Genomic DNA, 19,391 nt, shown 5'->3' on the forward strand with positions numbered 1-19,391 from the left:
CACTTTGTGCTTCCCTTTGTATTCCCATTCTTGTCATATGACAAAAGACACTGCTTCCTTGGTATTCTTTTCAAGTGGCCCTGGGAGGAAAACAGTGGTAAAAAAAAAAAAAAAAAAAAAAAACCACAAATTGAAATCAAAGCTGCAAAAAGCAAGAGCAAAACTGTGGCATCTCCAGGCCTGGCAATGTGTAAATCAACAAGGGACTTCCTGTGCGCTGGGACCAAGGGCAAGCACACAGGCACGAGGACAGAAGAGCAGCCCCTGGCAGGCACGCAGACCCAAAGGCAAGGCAGAGTCTGGGTGGATGTGATTTCCAGTAAATGGCCTTGGTGATTTTCTTCTTTATTTGCCATTGTTTAAGACAACAATCATCATGCTAAAATATAATCGTATATCTCCATTTACAAATATTTTTAAATATATTAACTCAAATAACATTCAGGATTATCTTGGGTCAGAAACAAACTCCAGAAGGCCCTGGCACTATTGGTCTTGTATGTCCAGCAAACACAGCTGTGTGCATACATCCACAAAGCAGCCGGGAGCTTTTCTTTCTTCGCCTTTTCTCAGGCTAGGGATTTCTTTTATGTGAATATTTAGGAGCATTTTGTTTTAATGTTCTCATGGCCATGTGGGGACACTCCTGTCCAAACAGCAATGTTTGCATTGTTTGTGATTGGCCTTGAAGCTACAAGCAAAGTGAGTCCTAACCCACTAGGATTGGATTGCCCCTGGAACATAGCAGTGCACTGAGCCTGTCTTGTCTTTATTTGTGAGGCTGCGATGGATATTAGGAGGCAAGTTTACTGATCTCTGCATGGAAATGATGCAGAGATAGACACACAGGCACCATTAATTGGATACTGGACACGAACACTCCAGCCAGCCCTTCCTGATTAGGACTGTTGCCTCAGATAAACTCTCCACCTGAAAAGTATAGGCCAAGGGTAGATGTTGTGGCACAGTAGGTTAAGCTGCTTCTTGAGATGTCAGCATCCCATCTCAGTGTGTTGGTTTGAGTCCCAACTACCCTGCTTCCTGCTAATGCACCTGGGAGGCAGCAAGTGATGGCCCAAATTCCTGCCACCCATATGGGAGACACAGGTGGCTCCTGGTTTCAGTCTGGTCTAGCTCTGACTGCTGTTGGCATTTGAAGAGTGAACCAGGAGATCAAAGATCTCTTTCTCTCTCTCTCTCTCTCTACCCCATCTCTTTCTCTCCCTCCCTTCTCTGTCAGTCTGCCTTCCAGAAAAAAAATAGATCTTCAAAAAAAAAAAAAGGGGGGGAGACCAGATTTGAACCAGGAATGAAGACTTCATCCCACAAACATTCTCTGAGTCCCCACAGCATGCCAAGCACATCACTGGGTAACAGCAATGTAGAGATAGGAGTCCATGCCCTCCAAGAAATCAGAGGCTAGCAAAGGAGGCAAACGAACTGGAGAACAGGCCCTCAAGCCAGGCTGTCTGTTTGAATGCATCTCAACCTTCCCTAACTGCATGGCCTCTCCCATGCAGTTTTCTAACCTCTCTGGCCCCAAGGTCATCAGCTGTGAAATGAATGTAACAGTAACTCGGTGATAGTGATGGATTTTTGTGCAGTTGACCGATATCATGTTTGTGAAGTATCTGTGCAGTTTGGCACATTGCAAATGCACAGCCTGCATCATTAGGAATAATAGTGTCGCAAGTGCTGGGCTGACTTGTGCAAGGATAGAGGTATATTCACGTGGTTCTAAGGAAGCACACTGTCCAGGCCCCTCACCCAGGCAAGCAATGCTTAGAATGAAGAGGGGATTGCAGGAGATGAAGCACAAACTGCATATTGGACATGGAGCTCGCAGCCATGCAGAACTTCAGCAACAAGACAGACTGGAAGGGAGAACAGACACGGCAATGTCACTGCCACGGGAGACAGCGAATGCCAGGGAGCAAATCCAAGACAGCGAATGGGAAGGGGACTCACCACAAGCAAGCCCACCCTGGGTACCAGAAATTGTGTTGTGTGATATTAAAAGATGGGCCCCCTCAAAGCTCTGCAATGATTCTGAGATGAGTGATCTGTTTCACAAAGGAAGACATCAAAGCTCAGAAAGGTACAATCATCGGCCTGGGGTTGCACATCTCATCGCTGGCAGGATTCACTTTTGTGTGTCTGTGATTCCAGAGATCGCATTCTGCACACATTGTCCTCTGCAAATCGGAGCATAGAGTGAATCTGTGTGTCAGAAGGGGCGTGGCAGCTCTGTATGAGAACTGAGAGGCTAGGGCAACAAATTACCAGCATTTGCAATAAGGCACCTGGGCACTGCCATGAGCCATGGGTACCAAAGAGATGTTAGAAACCTAAGTGGGACAGGTTTTCCTGAATAAGGGTAGGATTGTCTGTGCCACTTAACTAACTTCATAGATGTACAAGTTAGGTGTGCAGCAGATAAGAATCAAAAGTGTGGCATTCGTGGCAAGGACAGAGATGATGGTGCCATGACGGTTCCTTGGGCCAGCACAACAGATAACAAAGACAGCAAATGGAAGTAAGATTCTCATACAGTGCCACCCGTGGAAGGTCCCTTTTTTTCTTTTTTGACAGGCAGAGTTAGACAGTGAGAGAGAGACAGAGAGAAAGGTCTTCCTTCCGGTGGTTCACCCCCCAAATGGCTGCTACGGCCAGCGCAGCGCCGATCTGAAGCCAGGAGTCAGGTGTTTCCTCCTGGTCTCCCATGCGGGTGCAGGGCGAAAGCACTTAGGCCATCCTCCACTGCCTTCCCGGGCCACAGCAGAGAGCTGGACTGGAAGAGGAGCAATCGGGACAGAATCCAGCGTCCCAACCGGGACTAGAACCTGGGGTACCGGCGCCGCAGGCAGAGGATTAGCCTAGTGAGCCATGGCACCAGCCCCAAGGTCCCTTCTTATAGATGCTGTTGGAGAATTAATGTATCAAATAGGAGATCAGAACTGTAGAGGTCCTAACATCTATTTTCTGCCATTCTGAGCACAAAGAAAGAAAATCCATAATCTTGAGAGCTAAAAAGAGGCCCAGTGACCAGCTCAGAAAACAAAGATTCAGAGAAGTGAAGCCTAAACTAACCTGCTGTCAGCCACACAGAGAAAACCCTAAAACCCACCTGCAGTGATGAGCTGAAACGAGTGTTTTTTGCCAACAGTTTTCCCCAACCCTTCATGGCAGAATCTGTCACAGGTTCTGAAGTGGGTGTAATTTAAGCAGTTCTCTTCCACTGTTCCTCCAGGCAAGGCATAGAAAGCCAGCCTGGAAGAAGGCAGATTCCCATCCTCAGCTGGCTCATCAGCCCTACCTTTCACCCCAGTGTTTGTCTCTGGTGCTTTTTATCATGGGGCATGAAGGGACAGGGGAGGAAAAGGTATCTTTTGCTTCCATAGGAAGGAAATCTAAATTGTTATTCTTTTTTTTAAATTTTATTTAACGAATATAAATTTCCAAAGTACAGTTTATGGATTACAATGGCTTCCCCCCCATAACTTCCCTCCCACCCACAACCCTCCCCTTCCCCACTCCCTCTCCCCTTCCATTCACATCAAGATTCATTTTCAATTATCTTTATATACAGAAGATCAGTTTAGCATGTATTAAGTAAAGATTTCAACAGTTTGCACCCACACAGAAACACAAAGTGAAAAATACTGTTTGAGTACTAGTTATAGCATTAAATCTCAATGAACAGCACATTAAGGACAGAGATCCTACATGAGGAGTAAGTGCACAGTGACTCCTGTTGTTGACTTAACAAATTGACACTCTTGTTTATGGCATCAGTAATCACCCTAGGCTCTTGTCATGAGTTGCCAAGGCTATGGAAGCCTTTTGAGTTCACCGACTCTGATCATATTTAGACAAGGTCGTAGTCAGAATGGAAGTTCTCTCCTCCCTTCAGAGAAAGGTACCTCCTTCTTTGCTGACCTTTTCTTTCCACTGGGATCTCACTCATGGAGATCTTTCATTTAGGTCATTTTTTTTTATTTGCCAGAGTGTCTTGGCTTTCCATGCCTGGAATACTCTCATGGGCTTTTCAGCCAGATCCGCATGCCTTAAGGGCTGATTCTGAGGCCAGAGTGCTGTTTAGGACATCTGCCATTCTATGAGTCTGCTGTGTATCTCACTTCCCATGTTGGATCGTTCTCTCCTTTTTTGATTCTATCAGTTAGTACTTGCAGACACTAGTCTTGTTTATGTGATCCTTTTGGCTCTTAGTCCTATCATTATGATCAATTGTGAACAGAAATTGATCACTGGGACTAGTGAGATGGCATTGGTACATGCCACCTTGATGGGATTCAATTGGAATCTCCTGGTATGTTTCTGACTCTACCGTTTGGGGCAAGTCAGCTTGAGCATGTCCCAAATTGCACATCTCTTCCCTCTCTGGTTCCCACTCTTATATTTAACAGCAATCACTTTTCAGTTAAGGTTCAACACTTAAGAATAACTGTGTATTGATTACAGTCAGGGCAAGGGCTGATCAAGTCACCATTTCTCATAGTGTTCATTTCACTGTAACAGGTTTCCGTTTTGGTGCTCGGTTAGTTTTCACCAATCAGGGAGAACATATGATATTTGTCCCTTTGGTACTGGCTTATTTCACTCAGCATAATGTTTTCCAAGTTCCTAACAGGGATCACTTTTCATTTAAAATTTGAACACCTAAGAATAATTGTGTGTTAATTACAGAGTTCAACCAATAGTCCTAGAACAAAAAAAAATACTAACATGGATAAAGTATTACATTGTACATCAACCGTCAGGACAAGAGCTGATCAAGGATCAATAGCCATCAGGGAAATGCAAATCAAAACCACAATGAGGTTTCACCTCACTCGGTTAGAATGGCTCACATTCAGAAATCTACCAACAATAGATGCTGGAGAGGATGTGGGGAAAAGGGGACACTAACCCACTGTTGGTGGGAATGCAAACTGGTTAAATTGTTATTCTTCTTACCCTTAACAGTCTCTCACTGGCTTAGGCTCAGTATCTCTATGCTTAAGTTCCTGAGTGGGTGAGATTGACCCAGTAATGGGCAGTGACAGCTTCTGGTGGGCAGGTACCCACAGAGCTAAATCAACAACATTTGAATTGTCAGCCTTGGAAACTGTCCACAACTTGGGCACAAAGGAACTGTATTATCTCAAGTATAGAGGCGAAAAAACTGCTCTGTCTCTAATACTTTCAGATGCCTTGTTGACGATCAATGTCCTGGTGATAGTTTCTTGAAATGCCTGCATTGTAAAAGTATATGATATCCTGATAAATATGACAGAGAAGGTATAAAAAATATGGATGCAATTTCACCCAGTGATAATGAAAAAAGGAATGAGAAAAAAACTATAAAAAGAAACTAAATTTTTTAATAACCCACTAAGAAGCCCATATGTTGTTGGCCTTGAAGAGCCATCTGCAGTCCCAGCTATTCCTCTCAGAGGCATGTCTACTTATTTTTTAAAAATACATGGAAGAATGAACTTGAGCCCAGTAACATCCTTGCTGAGATGGGAAATGTTACCTTGGGTCAAATAGGATTTTCACCCATCTGCTTGGTTGAGAAGATGGTTGGTGACAAATATTCTTGATTCTTCCAGCCAAGGCTATTCGATATATAAAAGAGCTTCTGGAAATATTACTGTTGGACCCATGGTATCTGTCATACTAGCACACAGTGAGATACATTAATTACAGTTACATAATAAATGAAAGCAGTGACATCAATTGTCAGGAAAAGGACTGAAAGTTGTCAAGAGTGGATGACAGGTTGTCATCCATCGGTTCCAGTCCCTAGGGGGCTCCAGTGATATTTCCCCATTAAATTACTGCATGGGAGTCCTAGTCACTTCCCATTTTTCACTCACCACAAAATCAGCCAGGCTACTTTGTCCTGTCCTCCCTAGGTATCACCTTAGGGTCACGAAGTGTGCTTTCAGCAGTGAAAGATATGTGAATCACAGAGCCACTGTGTCTTGGTTGAATTACTGACCCACATTTAAAATGTACTCTACTGTAACATGACTTAAGCAGTTTTTAAAAAGCTACCCAAACCTTTTGTTTGCTGAATTCCATTTGCATCATCCAGTTATAGAAGCCAGCACAGCTCTAGAACCCAGGCAATATTTAAAGGGCAAAAGGAAAAATCAGAAAGTGAAAGTTGGAGAGAATGATAAAGTCGGTCTGTTTTTCAAGACCTGTTTTCGAACAAACCAGTGCTTAAACTCATGCTGATGACTGGGAGCAGTGAAACAGAGAGGGTCATTGGCTGCTGTTGCTCATAGCTTCTCTGCCTCCAGGTACAAATGCTGCATTCTCAACATACACACCTGTCTGTGTTTTCCAGTACCATTTTGGAGCAACCATCTCTCTCCAGGGCTTCATTAATGACACTGGAAAACCATCACAGTAAATTTGGTTCAAGGACAACCCAATCTTCCTTTTATCTCAACTCACTTTGATGTGCTAAAATACTTATTTATAAGCTAGGAGAAAATTTGTGATAAAAGCCCCAAACTTCTGGGAATTCATCCTAAGGATCAAATGTTAAATGCATAACAGGATTTATATGCAAAAATGTTCATCACATTATTATTTATATCAGACATTTAGAAACAAGGTAAATGTACACCAATAGGAACATTGAGTAAGTGAACTGTAACATATCTGCTGGGCAAAATATTCTATAAATGGTACAAATTATGTTATTGAATAAGCTCCAGTACAGGAAAGCACTTGATTACAGTGGAAAGGAATATGAGAAAAAAAGAAAGTACAAAAGAGTGTTTCACAAATGTCCCCCTCACCCACACACACATACTGCCTATGGGGGAAAAAAAAAGGAAAAGAAATTGAGAAACAGCATGAAGAATATAAACCAAAATACTATTAATAGTTGCCTTTGAATAGGACTTGGGGTTTTGGAAATTTTTCATTTCACTTTTCTCTAAACTTTTGTAATTTTTAATGACAAGCATATGTTGCCTTATAAGAAAAAAATGTTTTCATTTGTGCTGGAACCAGTGGGCCCCTGGCCTCAGAACTGCATTTCTTGGAGGTAAAACAAACTCCAAGGTTCTTCAATGACAGTGGGAGAAAAAAGAAAGCAGGAAGTCAGGTCTTAGAGTCTGAAGGAAAACCTCTGCCAGCCTCTGGCACCATGATCACCAAGGTGTTCATCCATGAGGCTCCCCAGAGAGAGTGTGGAGTGAGAGAGCTTCAATCTGGAAGACAAACTGCTACCAAAAGTCATCTAGATCAAGCTGTGTCCTAAAGATATAAGGAGTGTACCTTGAAAGCAAACTGGCAGTTATAGAATTAAATATCCTTTTGAAAGGCAAGTACTCATTTTAGTTAATATGTAAATTCATACACAAATGTCTTACAAGACACACTGGAATTACAGAGATTTCACCTAGTTTCTTCCTTGAGAGCATCACCTTTATTCACCCAGCTTTATATGAAACTATGAAATTTGTTCAAAAATATTACATGAAACTCAATATAATTTATCATCCATGCCCCCGAGTTCCACAATGGCGAATTCAGCCAACCTCAGATTGACCACATTTGGGGGGCAAAATGTGTCTATATTGACTATGTGCAGACTTTTTTCTTCTCATTATTCCCTAAACAATACAACTAATTACATTGCATTTACATTGGTAGGTATTATAGAGAAGATTTAAACTGAACTATACAGGAGGTTTTAAAGCAAATACAGAGGAGCTTCAAAAAGCTCATGGAACATATGATGAAAAGTTAAGTGGTTTTTTTTTGGTACAAAAACATTTGTAATCTATGTATAACTTTTTATCATATACAATTTCCATGAAATTTTAAGTTTTCATTTCTTTATTTGAGGGCTAGGGATGCAAAGACAGAGAGCTCCCATTTACTGGCACACTCTCTCACTACAGCTGGGACAAGGCTGAGGCCAGAAGCCAGGAACTCAACCTCGGTCTCTCCCATCATGAGCTGAGGAGTGCATGAGCAGGAAGCTGGCATGGGTGCAGAGCCAGGACTTTAACCCAGGCACTCCAACATGGGCTGCAGGTTTCCCAGCTGGTATTTTAACCACTAGGCCATACACCCACGCCTCCACAAACTTTCTGAAAATCCTTTGTACTACTCCATTTCATAAAAGGGACTTGCACTTCTGTGAGTTTTTGATATCTAAAGTGGATCATCGAAACCAATCTCCTATAGATACAAAGGACAACTGTAACTTATATGGAGCCTGACAATAAATAATTGATCTTATTTTATACTAATTTTCTGATAAACACTTTGCAAATCACATTCCACTGATTGTTTGTTTCTTTACAAGTGTTTGTGAATGTTGTCTGATTTCCTCCCTTTCTCCATCTCTAGAAACCAGTACCTTAGGTAAAATGTTAATTCTAAAGTTTGTTGGTCAAAAAAATTAATTTTCCTAAAGTAAGATCTGGAAATCAAATATGAGTATGTTTTAGGTGCACAGTAGCCTACTCATCAAGTTGCATTTTCTTCTTCCCTGCACTAAGTTACCTTTGGTTATGCCAAAAAGAAAACCAAAGCCATGTCTGCCTAAGCCCTGCTACTGCTGCATTCCTGTCTGGAATCCTGTTAGTCACCTTAAAGCATTCCATATCTTAAGGAATATAGATTTTTGCATTTTCTAGTAATCACTAGATTATTTCAAATTGTCTCAAATATTAATGATTCACCACAAAAACATTATGCTAACTTGGCGGTTTTAAAGTCATTACATTGTGCTGACTGATTTACATACTGAGTCTAATTCAATTTCCCATTGCTCCTATCCTTGGAAAACACATCTCCAGATTTTTCTAAATTTTAATTAACACAAATTGTACAAACTTATGAGTTACAATGTAGTATTTGGATTATGTATACATTGTGTAATGATCACTTTAGGGTAATTAGTACATTGAACTCCTCAAACATTTATCATTTCTTTGTGGTGAAACATTCAAAAGCCTCTCTCCTAGCTGTTCTGAAATATGCCATACATTATTGTTTGCTGTGGTACCCTACAGTGCAGTGCAAAACCTGAACTTATTCTTCCTATCTCCCTGTTCACCCACCTCTCCCCATGCTCCCACCCTCCCCAGTAACAACTATTCTGCTATATACTTTGATGAGGTCAACTCTTTTAGATTTCACATACAAGTGAAATGATGTAGGATTTATCTTGCTAGGTCTGGCTCATCTCACTTACAACGACCTCTAGCTCCTGCCAAGTTGGCCCAAATGATAGCAGTCCATTTTTTTATGGTTGCATAGTATTATACTGTCTATAGCCATTGAAGAACATTTGGGTAGATTCCAGATCTCAGCTATTAAATATTTCTTCCACTGTTCCTCCAGGCAAGGCGTAGAAGGCCAGCCTGGAAGAAGGCAGATTCCCGTCTTCAGCAGGTTCATGAACAATAATAAATGTAGCAGTGCAGATCTCTCTCCAACCTACTGATTTCATTTCCTTTGCAGATATACCGCAGCTGTGTGATAGCTGGGTCATATGGTAATTCTCTTTAATTTCTTGAGTAATCGCCGTACTGTTTTCCACAATAACTCTTCTAATTTATATTCCAACAGTGTGTTAGAGTTCCCTTTTCTCCATATCTTTTCCAGCAACTGTTTATCTTTTTTCCTTTTGATAATAGCTACTCTAACAGGGAAATTCTCCAGAATTTATTAAGAAATTATATAAGTATAAAACAGGAAACATTTCAGAAGTGTCTCTTTTATAGAATTTGTGGATGTAGCATTTGTAGTGTCCTTAAGCCTGTTGGTGAACATGAACATAAATTGGCTTTTCTAAATTTAGAAAAACTCATGAGAATTTTCTTTACTGCTTTACCCATTAACTATAGCATTTCTCTAAAAATTCTCAGACATGTTGGAGATTATTTGTCAAATTCAGATATCATCTCTTACATATTTAACACAGCATGAAATGACTGTGAAGCGTGCCTTCCTATTTCTGACAGATTGACCTAACGTGTCCTTGCAGCTTATAGACAGTTTTCTGTCTAATATCATGGTTATTTTCATTTTCAAAAGCTCTATCAATCTCCATGTCTGTTTTCACAAATTTATTGCTCATTGTGACATGAACACAAATCAAAAATTAAGTGAATTAATAGGTACCTTGAAAGTGAGTCAGTTTCATTTTCTCAATGTATTTTTTCATATCCTCATCTTCTCCAACTGTAAGATCTGCTGGCTTATAGAAATGTAAAATCTATGATTAATTCAGCCACATCCAAGCTTGAATACTGTTTTATTGTTTAGATGGTGAGTACAGTTATTTGTTTCCCAGAAAATGAACCAAACTCTTTGAATATAAAATTACTTCCCCTAAATCATTTCCATACTTGTGTATGAAGAACAGATTTCATGTATTTCATATGTATGGTTCTAAGAAAACAACAATACTTTTCTCCCTCTCCCTCCCCTAATATCCCTCTTTCCCTCCCTTCTTTTCTTTTCATTAATTTGCATAAAGACATAATTTTAATCCGCTCTATAACCACAAGCTTAATTCACCACTAACCATAATATTCAACAAGTAAAAAGTAGGAAGACCACAGTTCCACAGGAGTACAAACAAGGGCTAAAAATGACAATCACATCACAGGATGTCTGTTTCATTCCTATACATTATGTTGCATTCTGTATTAACTGTCACATATCTGATATTTGCATTTCTTTCATTTTTCTTTAATATACTCCTGCTTTGAGTCTTTTTCTGTGCTATAGTTTAATCTACATGGAATCGATTTCAAACATTTGAATGAAACATACTTTGGTGTTAATTGATGCTGTAAATTGATACCTCAAAAATGTCACATCCATACTAGGTCTCAATAAACAATGTCTAACACTCTAGCAGCCCACATTCTTTCACAAAATGCTTCAATAAGTATTTAACCTCTGAACAATAATATGAGGATTGTCACAAGTAGACTCTTGTGTTAAAATTCACTCTTAACGCTGTGACAAACTCTTGAATTATGGGCTGATAGTCTCACTTTGCTTATGTTACCATTATTTTAATTTCATTTTTTTCAAGAGTCAGAGGTAGAGAGAGAGAGATATTCTCTATCTACTGGTTCACTCTTCAGACGCTGGCTACAGCTGGGGCTGGGCCAAATTCAGGAGCCAAAAATTCTACCTGGGTCTTCCACTTGGCTGACAGAGACTCAAATACTTGAACCATCTTCTGCTGCTTCCCGAGGTGCACGTTAGCAGAAGCTGGATCAGAAGCAGAGGCAGAACAGACACATGAAAAACCATTCAAGATCACTAGCCATCAGGGAAATACAAATAAAAAAACCACAGTGAGGTTTCACCTCACCCCAGTTAGAATGGCTCTCATACAAAAATCAACAAACCACAAATGCCGGTGAGGATGTGGGGGAAAAGGTACCCACTGTTGGTGGGAATGCAAACTGGTACAGCCACTGTGGAAGACAGTATGGAGATACCTCAGAAATCTGAATACAGTCCTACCATACAACCCAGCCACCCCACTCCTCAGAGTTTACCCAAGGGAAATGAAATTGGCAAATAAAAGAACTATCTGCACCTCCATGTTTATTGCAGCTCAATTCACAATAGCTAAGACATGAAATCAACCTAAATGCCCATCAACAGAAGACTGGATAAAGAAATTATTGGATATGTACTCTATGGAATACTAAACAGTGGTAAAAAATGAAATCCAGTCATTTGCAACAAAATGGAGGAATCTGGAAAACATCATACTGAGTGAAATAAGCCAGTCCCAAAGAGACAAATATCATATTTCTCTCTGATCTGTGACAACAAACTGAGCACCTAAAAGGAAACCTGTAGAAGTGAAATTGACACTATGAGAAGCAATGACTTGATCAGCCCTTGTCCTGACTGTAGAGGAACAGCTTATTATTTTATTTTAATTTTTTTCTAATTTCTTTTTCTACTAAATACCATTGGTTGAACTTTTTACTTAGCACAGAATTATTCATAGGTATTTAAATCCAGTTGAAAATTGATCCCAGTAAAAAATAAGAATGGGAATAAGAGAGGGAGGAGATGTACAGTTTGGCACATGTTCCCATGGACTTACCCCTAAGGATAAAGCTAAAACCTTGTCATGGGTCTCCAAATCCCATTAAGCAGGGTGGTACTATCTGTAACTGATCATATAGATAGGAATAAGTGTCAAAGGGATCACATAAATAAGACCAAGTGTCTGCTAATAACAATAGATAGAATTAAAAAGGAGAGAATGATCCAACATGGGAAGCAGGCAACACAGCAGACTCAGAATGACAAAGGCCCAAACAGCACTCTGACTTCAGAATCAGCCCTTAAGGCATTTGGATCTGAGTGAAGAGCCCATGAGAGCATTTCAGGCATGGAAAGCCAAGACACTGTGGCAAAAAATAACCTACATGAAGGATCTCTGTGAGATCCCAGTAGAAAGAAGGGGCCATCAAAGGAGATAACCTTTCTCTGAAGGAAGAAAAGAACTCCCACTTTGCTTATGGTTTTGTCTAAATACTGACAGAATTTGTGGACTCAAAAGGCTTCCATAGTCTTGGCAGTTCATGGTAAGAGCCTCGGGTGATCCCTGACGCCATAAATAAGAGTGTCAATTGTTAAATCAATAACAGGAGTCACTGTGCACTTGCTCCCCGTGTAGGACCTCTGTCTTTAATGTGTTGTACTATGAGAATTAACAGTAAAACTTGTCTTCAACCAGTACTTTATATTTTGTGTGTTTGTGTGGTTGCAAACTGTTGAAATCTTTATTTAGTATAGAGTTGATCTTCTGTATATAAAGATAATTAAAAATGAATCTTAATGAAAGATGGGATGGGAGAGGGAGTAGGAGGTGGGATGGGAGTGGGGGTGGGAGGGTGGGTATGGAGGGAGCTGTACCTATGGAATTTATATTCATTAAATAAAAGCTTTCTTTAAAAAAAATAAGCAGAAGCATAACTTGAATCCAGGAACTCTAATATGGGATGCAGGCATCCAAAGTGGTGTCTTACCTGCCTCACCACCATACCTGCCCAAATGTTAGCATTATTAGATGAATATCCTGCACTTTAATTTCTGTTTTCTTCAAACCAATCTCCTGAACATAGCTGCTTGGTAATAATTCATCTACTCAGGGCCAGTGCTGTGGAGTAGTAGGCTAAGCCTGCACTATGGCACAAGCATCCCATTCAGGCACCGGTTTGACTCCTGGATGCTCCTCTTCCAATGCAGCTCCCTACTGATGGCCTGGGAAAGCAGTGTAAGATGGACCAAGTGCTGGGGCCCCTATAGCTGTGTGGGAGACCTAGAGGAAACTCCTGGCTTCAAATAGGCTTAGCTCTGACCATTATGGCTATTTGGGGAATGAATCAGCAGATGGAAGACCTCTCTCTGTCTCTCCCTCACTCCATAACTCTGCTTCTCAAGTAAAAAATAATAATTCACTCAAGGAACATGAAATTCAATCAAAGAAAGGCAGAAAATCTAAATCAATAACTGTTGAAGAAAATATTCTGTAAAAAAAAAAAAAAAGCAGTACACATGGCCATCGTCTTCCTCAGACATCTAGAAACTCTGCTTTTCTAAAGGGTAGCATCTTCCAGCTCCTCCATCTTTCATTTTTCCACCTCCCTGTCTCCAAACTGAAATCTAATCTAATACTAGGAATGCATGATAACCTTATCCTCCTGGGTAAGTTTAAGTACTTTTTTTGCTACCCCAGAAGAATTTTCATCTGAAATTTCACCTCAATGAAGTTTAGACTTCAGCAGAACAAGTTGGTCAGATGTTAAGGAATTCTGTTTGATTCCTGGTTTCTTAATTCTTCTAGACAATGAACTCAGATGTAGCTTGTTACTAAGTACACAACAAATGGTAACAGTCTTCCAGATCATAACCAGCCATGGCTTGAAGAGTTAACTTGCAGAGTTAGCCACAATTTTACCTCTGCCACTCTGGTTCTTTGTCCAGTGGCCTTTAAGTTTGCTTCTCAAGTTCATTCAACTTCCCCTGAGTTCAGAGTATAGAACAGCAGCCTCTCATTTCCCATGGGAACTTTGTGGGGACAGTGATAGCTATTTGGGACAATGTCCAACCGGTGCCTAGGCAACAGCTCTGGCTATGCAGAAGCAGTTTTCTGTGCAAATTTACTTGAGTAAGTTGAGACACCTTGAGACTCCTCCCAGACCTCCAGAGATCACAACTAGCTTTCACACACACATAGCGTAGACAGATGTTTTTGGCTCTCTATGTTTAAAAAAAAAAGTTCAAATATCAATGCAGGCATTTCAGTTAGAAACCTCTGCCTTACATTCACTCAGGCTCTGACATTCCTACACAAACAGGTACAAGAGAGTCAGGTAGTTCCCAAGTTGCTCATATTATCTCCTTCCCTCCCTTCATTACTCTCCAGCATTTAAAGCACAAGACAAAAGAGTGAGAGCCTTTGAATTCCTACCACAGAGCTGTCCATCTAGCTCCCTGTGTGACCTTTAACTAGTCACTTCATCTGTAGACAATAGACTGAAATATTTCTAAAGCATATAATTTAACAGTCTATGATTCTATGTACCTGTTCTCACTAGCATAATGACAAAACTTAGAATTATATATTAGCAAATATCATAACAGCTACCTGATGTGTATTTGGAAACAGATAATCACTATCATCCCCTTTTGCAGAGAGAAACTGGATGCATAAAACAGGCAATTGTACTAGTAAGTCAATGTGAATATCCAAATAAACTGTTGGCTTCCTCTCATAGTTTCTTCTGATTTGGAAAAAAAAATCTTCAATGTTTTTCATAATTACTTGGCACATCTCCTCTCTCTTTTCTCTGCCATTAATATCTCCATCTGTATAATAAAAATCCATATCAATGGCTTGTTGATTACATATTTATGTACATCCATCTTTATATATATTCATTTATTTATTTATATATTTAGGAGTAGTAGAAGATAATGTACCTAAAATTAAGTATAACTATTCCTGACAAATAGTGAGGGCCCCCAAATCAGAGTTTTGCTATTATTTTTCTTTTTAATTGGACAAGAAGCTTAGTCAATTCAAGATGCTATAACAAAATGCTAGTATTTTTTGAGGATTTTTGTATCTATGTTCATCAGAGATACTAGTCTATAGGTTTATCTCTTTGTTGTATCTAATTTAGGGTTTTGGAATTAAGGTGACACTGGCCTCATGGAAGGAGTTTGGGAGGATTCCCTCCCTTTCAATTGTTTTGAATAGCTTTAGAAGAATTGGAGTTAGTTCTTCGTTAAATATCCAGTAGAATTCAACAGTGAAGCCATCCAGTCCTGGGTTTTTCCTTTTGGGTAACTTTTTAACTGTTTGTAGTAATTCCTGATGATTCTTTTCATTTTTGTGGTATTCATTGTAATATCTTCCTTTCCACTGCCGATTTTATTAATTTGAGTCTTCTCTCTTTTTCTGTTTGAGCCCTTAGTGTATTAAGTTTGTTTATTTTTTCAATAAACAAACTCTCCATTTCACTGATATTTGTATCTTTTTTGGTGTCAATTTTGCTTATTTCTTCTCTAATTCTTTCTTTCTTCCTATTAATTTAGGGTTTGGTGTATTCTTGTTTTTCTAGCTCCTTGAGATGCATTGGTAGACCATTTATTTCATGCATTTCCAATAATGCATTTCCAGTTTCTTATTGTAGACCCTAATTCCTAGAAACTTCTCTCTTGACACTGCTTTTGCTGTATCCCATAAGTTTTGATATGTTGTGTTGTCATATTCATTCATTTCTAAGAACTTCTTGATTTATCTTTTGATTTCTTCTATGTTAATTCAAAAGCATATTGTTCAGTCTCCATGTGTTTACATGTTTTCTAGAGTTTCTTAGGTTGTTAATTTTCAGCTTCATTCCATTGCTATCAGAAAAGATACATGTTATGATTTCAATTGTTTTTGTATTTGTTGAGAGTTGCTTTATGACCTAGCATATGATCTATCCCACAGAAAGTTCCATGTACTGATGAAAAGAATGTGTATTTTGCACTTGTGGGATTAAATGTTCTGCAGACAACAGTTAAGGCCATTGGGCACATAGTGTGGATTAGCACTGTTTCTTTATTGATTTCTTGTGTAGCTGATTTGCCCATTGATGAAAGCAGGGTGTTTTTGTTTTAAGTAGCCAGGCACCCTGGCATTGGGTGCATATCTATTTACTATAGTGGCATCTTGAATTGATCCCTTAATTATTATATAGTGCCCTTATTTTCTCTTTTAACAATTTTTGTGTTAAAGTCTATTGTCTCTGACATTAGGATCGCTACTCCTGCTTATTTTTGCTTTCCATTAGCATGGAATATCCTTTCTTATCCTTTCTCTTTCAGTTTGTATGTATCTTTGTTGGTGAGATGTGTCTCTTCTAGGAGCAAATAAATGGATCTTGTATTTTAATCCATTTAGGCAATCTGTATCTTTTAATTGGAGAATTTAGGCCATTTACATTCAAGATTCTTATTGATAAGTAATAGCTTGGTTCTGCCATTTTCCATAAATATCCCCATTATCTTGGATTTCCTTTGTAATTTTACTAGAAGATTTTCTGCTTTCACATACTTTCATGATGCTGACTATCATATTCTGTTTCTATGTGGAGCACATCCTTAAGAATCATTTGTAAGACTGGATGTGTGGTGACAAATTATATCAATTTTCATTTGTTTTAGAAGGTCTTTATTTAACATTCATTTATAAATGAGAGCTTCATTGGGCATAGTATTCTGGGTTGACAGTTTTGGTTTGTTTTTTTTTTTTTTTTAGGATTTGGACTTTGTCTCTCCATTCTCTTAGCCTATAGGGTTTCTGATGTCCATGTTTCTTGCAAGTCTATATTTATTTTCAGGCATTTGTGGAAATATTTGGTTTTCTCCTCTTATACTTGAAATATGACTCCATGGCTTAGTAGAAAGTCTGTTCCTTCAGCATATATCCAGAGGCATGTGCTGGGTGGGGGCAGGGAGCTCAGGACAGAGCTTGAGGGTGGGGCAAGAGTCCAAAGTAACACCATAGTTGGGCATGGTAGATCTCTATTGTCAGAAGGGGAGGGTATGATTGCATCAGATGGCATGATCTCAGCCTCACCCCTCTCTACCAAGGTAAACCCACTTCCCAGAGTAAGCCCAGAGTGGCTACACACCTCACTTAATGCAGGCATATGAACCACACACAGGATTTGTGTGTTCCGCTGTATGAGCACAGAATCCTCTGTGACGACTCACCCAGGCCTCAGGGAACTCTGCACCTCTGAAGTCAGACACAGTGATTACCCAGAGACCCAGCCACACCCCCACCCTATCATGCAGTCTTAGAATTCCCACAGTCATAGCCCACAGAGCTCCCACAGGCCCAGGGAGCAGGTGATCCATTCTCAGCCCTGTGAGCCTTCCCTATCTATGGAGAGAGCCAAGGCCAGAGCCAGCTGCCTACCTAAGAGAAGTTGGTTGATGCTCCACCTTGGCAGGTTTAATCTAGGTGCCATGATAGAATGGGGGAAGAGGAGTACTTCACAGGCCTAAGTGGGTGCCCCACTCCCCACCCACAACTACAGGCCAGACTCAAAGTCAGTGGGGGCCGGCGCCGCGGCTCACTAGGCTAATCCTCCGCCTAGCGGCGCCGGCACACCGGGTTCTAGTCCCGGTCGGGGCGCCGGATTCTGTCCCGGTTGCCCCTCTTCCAGGCCAGCCCTCTGCTGTGGCCAGGGAGTGCAGTGGAGGATGGCCCAGGTGCTTGGGCCCTGCACCCCATGGGAGACCAGGAAAAGCACCTGGCTCCTGGCTCCTGGCTCCTGCCATCGGATCAGCGCGGTGCGCCGGCCGCAGCGCGCCGGCCGCGGCGGCCATTGGAGGGTGAACCAACGGCAAAGGAAGACCTTTCTCTCTGTCTTTCTCTCTCACTGTCCACTCTGCCTGTCAAAAAAAAAAAAAAAAAAAAAAAAAAAAAAAAAGTCAGTGGGGACTGTGGGTTTATCCTTCTGATAAAATTCCCCAGTTATGCGCTTGCCATGGCATCCTCTCCTGGCCTTATCAAGATGGTGCTTCCTAGGCCAGCGCCATGGCTCAATAGGCTAATCCTCTGCCTTATGGCGCCGGCACACCGGGTTCTAGTCCCAGTCGGGGCGCCGGATTCTGTCCCGGTTGCCCCTCTTCCAGGCCAGCTCTCTGCTGTGGCCAGGGAGTGCAGTGGAGGATGGCCCAAGTGCTTGGGCCCTGCACCCCATGGGAGACCAGGAGAAGCACCTGGCTCCTGCCTTCGGATCAGCGTGGTGCGCCGGCCGCAGCATGCCGGCCGTGGCGGCCATTGGAGGGTGAACCAACAGCAAAAGGAGACCTTTCTCTCTGTCTCTCTCTCTCACTGTCCACTCTGCCTGTCAAAAAAATAAAATTAAAATTAAAGAAAAAAATGGTGCTTCCTCCTTGCCAATCATTGGGTTCCCTCGTGGCAAGATGAGCAGAAAGCAAAGTGCTCTCCCTTCATGGGGTTAGGTGGGCATCCTATCCCCAACTAGCACTCCAGGCTGGAGTGCAATGTGGTTTGCAAGATTCTCTTTTAATATCACCAGTGACATGGTCTGCCATTGGAGCCTCTCATTCACTCCAAGAAGATGGCTTATTCTTCAATAAACTTTTTTTTTTTGACAGGCAGAGTTAGACAGTGAGAGAGACAGAGAAAAAGGTCTTCCTTCTGTTGGTTCACCCCACAAATGGCCACTAAGGCCAGTGCGCTGTGCCAATCCAAAGCCAGGAGCCAGGTGTTTCCTCCTGGTCTCCCATGCGGGTGCAGAGCCCAAGCACTTGGGCCATCCTCCACTGCCTTCCCGGGCCACAGCAGAGAGCTGGACTGGAAGAAGAGCAACTGGGACAGAATCTAGTGCCCCAACCAGGACTAAAACCTAGGGTGCCAGTGACATAGGCAGAGGATTAGCCAAGTGAGCAGCAGCACCAGTCTCTTCACTAAACTTTTACACTTTCCCATGATGACAGTCTCGATCAAGCCATTATGAAGATGACAAAATGATTCCCTAAGAAAGATTAAGCTTTATTCTGTAAGACTTATTCTCTAAGACAAATTCTTTATATGTGGATTCCTATGCAAACTTCTGCTCCAATATCATTTTTTAGTTAATTCTTGGCCAGGAATTACTGAAATTTATCCTTATTTCTTTTGTCCCCTCCAATTGCTGCTAGGATGAGCTTTCCCTTTCCTGTGTCAGGGGCTCATTCATGAGTCATAACCTGCCCTGGGACACTTGCTGTCTGACCCTTCCTTCCATACTGAGTCTTTCCTGGTGAACTCCACCTCCAAA

General features: G+C 41.0%; 1 protein-coding gene and 1 long non-coding RNA gene across 33 annotated transcripts in view; one reads left to right on the forward strand and one right to left on the reverse strand.

The window, feature by feature from the left end:
* Nucleotides 1-19,391, forward strand: part of TRPM3 (transient receptor potential cation channel subfamily M member 3) — a 1,000,643-nt gene that overhangs the window by 822,264 nt on the left and 158,988 nt on the right. The gene's annotated exons all lie outside the window — the stretch shown is intronic.
* LOC149128715 (uncharacterized) overlaps nt 1-19,391 on the reverse strand; it is a 135,884-nt gene that overhangs the window by 65,936 nt on the left and 50,557 nt on the right. The window contains exon 3 of one of the 5 annotated variants that reach the window (XR_016236808.1): nt 10,894-11,277. The exons of the other annotated variants lie outside the window; for them this stretch is intronic. This is a non-coding gene — a long non-coding RNA (uncharacterized LOC149128715). Of the gene's footprint in view, nt 1-10,893; nt 11,278-19,391 lie in introns of those variants that run through there. 5 annotated transcript variants of the gene reach the window in all.

The sequence above is a fragment of the Oryctolagus cuniculus genome, chromosome 1 (genome assembly GCF_051225735.1).
Source record: "Oryctolagus cuniculus isolate XC-2025 breed Fujian yellow rabbit chromosome 1, ASM5122573v1, whole genome shotgun sequence".
Classification (NCBI taxonomy): domain Eukaryota; kingdom Metazoa; phylum Chordata; class Mammalia; order Lagomorpha; family Leporidae; genus Oryctolagus; species Oryctolagus cuniculus.